Source organism: Sebastes fasciatus, chromosome 10, assembly GCF_043250625.1.
Source record: "Sebastes fasciatus isolate fSebFas1 chromosome 10, fSebFas1.pri, whole genome shotgun sequence".
Classification (NCBI taxonomy): domain Eukaryota; kingdom Metazoa; phylum Chordata; class Actinopteri; order Perciformes; family Sebastidae; genus Sebastes; species Sebastes fasciatus.
The window spans coordinates 15563823-15568122 of record NC_133804.1 but is presented as its reverse complement, the minus strand read 5'-3'; the positions used below and the strand labels follow the sequence as shown (position 1 = coordinate 15568122).

Here is a 4300-nt window from a genome sequence, read left to right as displayed (position 1 = left end):
GATAGTTTTAATAATTTTGAACTGTAATATGGCGGACATTTTTAAGATGGCTGTCAAATTTACTCGCAGAGAATGCTTTTCTTAAAGAAATGCATGTACTTGGTCAACTTGAATGATTGTGATGTATAATTATATGTTTTCTGGTATGCTATCTAATTTTACAGCTTTAACATCCTCCGATACGTTTTTTTTTTAACTTTTGGCTGTCCGGTGAGTCTTTGCTTTGTGGTGTTTGCAAGGCTGAATTGGCTTGTAGGTCTACTGTTGTAGATATCAATAGCTGCTGTTGCCATAGGTGTAGGGGCTTAGTGGTAGGGGTAGTACAGATTCAGTTTCAGAAGTCAGCCACATCCTCCAGGATGGACTACTGGCACTGGTCCTCACTACTTGCCCAACTCTCACCTGTGGCTCCATGAAGTTGCTAGTGCACGGCAATGACCACACCCCGGGACACCATGTTGGCTCACGGGCTGAACTAGGTGAGGGTAGCACACAGAGAGTATCTCTGTGATGGAGTATGTCCAGCTCTAAATGTCAAAGTGCATAGAGTCAACGAACCAGCCATCTTTATCCATGAGGTTCCAACCCAACTGCCAGAATTGGAAAAACAGCAAAGAACTGTAAAGGAGTGATTGTCGGGCATTACCAGGGCACACTGGTGACAATCGCTGCTGTGTAACTCAGAATGGGGTTTAACGTCAGCTAAGTAGGATTCAGCATTATACTTAGTGTCCGAGAATGTGAACGAGAACGAGCCTATCTGAATGCCCAACAGCTGCAGAAGAAAGAAGAGCTGTCCCAGAAGAAGGAAGCAAATATGGAGAAGCAGTCCACCTGGCAAAGGCTGCTCAGATGATACGTCGTGACATGTTTCAGCATAAATCAGAATTCAACAGCACGTCTCATGATGGGTACCTTGAAGATACCGTCCCACCATCACTGCTTCAGTTTGTATGTATGATTGAACATGGGGCTGATATCAAGTCACAACTCCAAAATGGCACATCAAAATCTGACCTTGCAACTGTTACAGTAGAGCTGTTTTGCCAAATACAGGGAAGGATCGCAGGTCCACAGGCAATCCAAGGACAGGAAGACACCTTTTGCTATGTATGTTGGCCTGTCTGTGTTTTCCAAGACCAGAAAGAGGCAACTGATAGATATGTTGGTGTGGGAACCTCATAGATAAAGATGGCTGGTTCGTTGACTCTATGCACTTTGAAATTTGGAGCTAGAAATACTCAAGCAGCATTTTGGACACTAAGTATAATGCTGAATCCTACTTAGCTGACGTTAAACCCCATTCTGAGTTACACAGCAGCGATTGTCACCAGTGTGCCCTGGTAATGCCCGACAATCACTCCTTTACAGTTCTTTGCTGTTTTTCCAATTCTGGCAGTTGGGTTGGAACCTCATGGATAAAGATGGCTGGTTCGTTGACTCTATGCACTTTGACATTTAGAGCTAGACATACTCCATCACAGAGATACTCTCTGTGTGCTACCCTCACCTAGTTCAGCCCGTGAGCCAACATGGTGTCCCGGGGTGTGGTCATTGCCGTGCACTAGCAACTTCATGGAGCCACAGGTGAGAGTTGGGCAAGTAGTGAGGACCAGTGCCAGTAGTCCATCCTGGAGGATGTGGCTGACTTCTGAAACTGAATCTGTACTACCCCTACCACTAAGCCCCTACACCTATGGCAACAGCAGCTATTGATATCTACAACAGTAGACCTACAAGCCAATTGAGCCTTGCAAAAACCACAAAGCAAAGACTCACCGGACAGCCAAAAGTAAAAAAAAAACGTATCGGAGGATGTTAAAGCTGTAAAATTAGATAGCATACCAGAAAACATATAATTCTACATCACAATCATATATATATTTGCTAAGTGACCCCTCGGGAATCATCATGCCAAATTTGGTGCTTGTATCACTATTTGCACGATTTTTCCACTATCCAACCATGAAAAGAGCCAGAGCAACAGCTCAAACTCCACCCAGTTTGTTACGACTGGGACGTGAGCTATCAAGATGTCAAAGGAGGGCTGTGACAACACTGTCCGGATTGAAGAGATGCAAGAATATAACTATCTCTTCCCAACAACAACATATTTTGAATATATTTATACCATACGTGCAAAACTAAATGAAGGAAAAACGCTACTTAAAGACCAGAGACCACTCAAACACGGCCATTCTCCTTCTCCTTCTCCTCTTCACATGTTTAGGGGCAATAATCAGAGCTCTTGTCCAGAAAACTGCTAGCACCGTGTTACAGGCTCCCCAGGTCCGTGTAAGTGTGGGAGGCCTGGCACTCCATCAGGTAGAGACCGGGCCTTTTGGTAATGCGGAGTTTCAAGATTGGGTCCAGAGGTTAGGGTTAGAATACCTTAGTCTGGAGGAGGAGGAGGAAGAAGAGGAGGAAGAAGAGGAGGGAGAAGAGGAGAGGGAAACATGTGATATGTAATCCCACATTTCTCCACATGTGATCATTTTTTATTTTTCATGTTTGTATGAGTTGAAGAAGAAGACTTAATCAGTTATAGATAATCATTTTGAAGATGTGTATTACTCTAATATAATCAACGTTATTCATTATTGATCCCTATGATTCTGTGGGTTAAAATCAAAGCAATATTACATGTAATCACACACACACATACTTATAAAATGAACTGATATTCTACATGATTGATTTAGGAAAAATTGAGGAAAAGACTGAAGGATTTGAGGAGGGGGTGTCCGAGCTGCATTGATGGTGTCCGAAAGGAGGGTGAAATTGCATCCTGCTTCCGGGTACCTCTGTGGGTAAGGATACCTCTATCTCAAAAGAAAAAAGAGAAACAATGATTTATGATTTATGATTTATGAATTCTGAATTACTTTACTTAAATTTTGTGCCATGTATTTCTAATTATATTATCTATCTTGTTTCCTTGTATAAGAAGGAAGATTGATTTTATATTAACTTTAAAATGTAACGTGTGATGTCATTTAATCAAGTGTGTTTGGTTATATTTGAAACGTAATCAGGTAAATCACCCTAGATCACCCTGAAGATGATCGGTTTGTACGGATGTGACAATATGGGTTTTCCCTCTTTTGTGATCTGAGGTTTTACCTTTGTCCTTTCCAGATAGAGTAGATAGCGCATCTGGTCTTTTTGCTCCATCTCCTGTGAAACCGAGGCGGAGTTTTTGGCCAGTTGTCAGTAGATGCATGTGACCTGCGACCTCTGTCAAAAGAGCTCTCTAGACCTTTATGGGGTTTGGGAGGTCTGCAGGTAATTTTCCTTAGGAGGCCTTAATTGGCTTGAAGACGGAACTCGTAGGTCATTGCTAGAGGTTAAGGGTGAGTTTTTAATAATCATGATATGTAACTGTTCTTGGATTTTGACTGTTTAAATTAGTCATTACTGCGTGAAGTGGATCAACCCTGACAGTGCTCTGGTGCTCAATTGTTAAATTGATATGTCACACTGGGAGGGGTAATTAGTGTTGATCTGTCGATCAAAAAGGAGGGGTTGTGATGAAATTTTCCATCAATTCCTCTCTTATTGGTAGAAAGGTCAGAGTGTTTGTCAGAGTGTCCCTCTGTTGACATTATTGGGTTGGAGTCCTGTCTAGAGGAGCCACCGTTATCTGTACAGCTGTGCCTGTAGTGGAGACCGTAGAGCCAGTCGCTAGGGCAACCAGGGTCAGAGATGCCAGAGGAACGGAGTAAGTCATAACATGATAAGGGGTAAGACACTGAGCACCAGGGAGGAAGGGCAGAGTTGTGAGGCCTTCACGCAGAGAGCATCTATTGTGGAGACCTGTCAATTCTCCTTGATCAAGCTTCAATAAACCTTCTTTTGTAAGACATCATCAGCTCCGGGACCTCTTCCTTCCAAAGTTAACTTGTGTATCAATTATTCCATCACAACACCCACATACACACACACACAAAAGAAATTGATATTACGTGTGCTACTGATTGAACTCAGGGAAAACAAAAACTTTCTCGCGAATGTGCAGCATCTCCCCTCCACGACCCCACACCTGACTGAAGTTCACAGACAAAATACAAACAAGATTAGAGAGAATAAATGACAAATTTGAAGGGTTTCCGTAAATATGGAGACAACTGGAAAAGCCTGGATGAGATTGACCTGCATGCGTACATCGGGCTGCTAATCTTAGCAGGTGTGTATAGGTCCCGAGGCGAGGCTGCATCTAGTCTTTGGGATGCAGAGAGTGGAAGGGCGATTTTCCGTGCAACGATGCAGCTGAAAGTCTTTCATACTTTCTCAAGAACGA

At 42.9% G+C, this 4300-nt stretch overlaps 1 long non-coding RNA gene across 1 annotated transcript; it reads left to right on the top strand.

Moving 5' to 3' along the window:
• Nucleotides 1-2674: 2674 nt before the first annotated feature.
• On the top strand, nucleotides 2675-3865 carry LOC141774816 (uncharacterized). Its single transcript, XR_012595473.1, has 2 exons — nucleotides 2675-2810; nucleotides 3139-3865. It is a non-coding gene; the product is annotated as an uncharacterized LOC141774816 (long non-coding RNA).
• The last annotated feature ends 435 nt before the right edge of the window (nucleotides 3866-4300 follow it).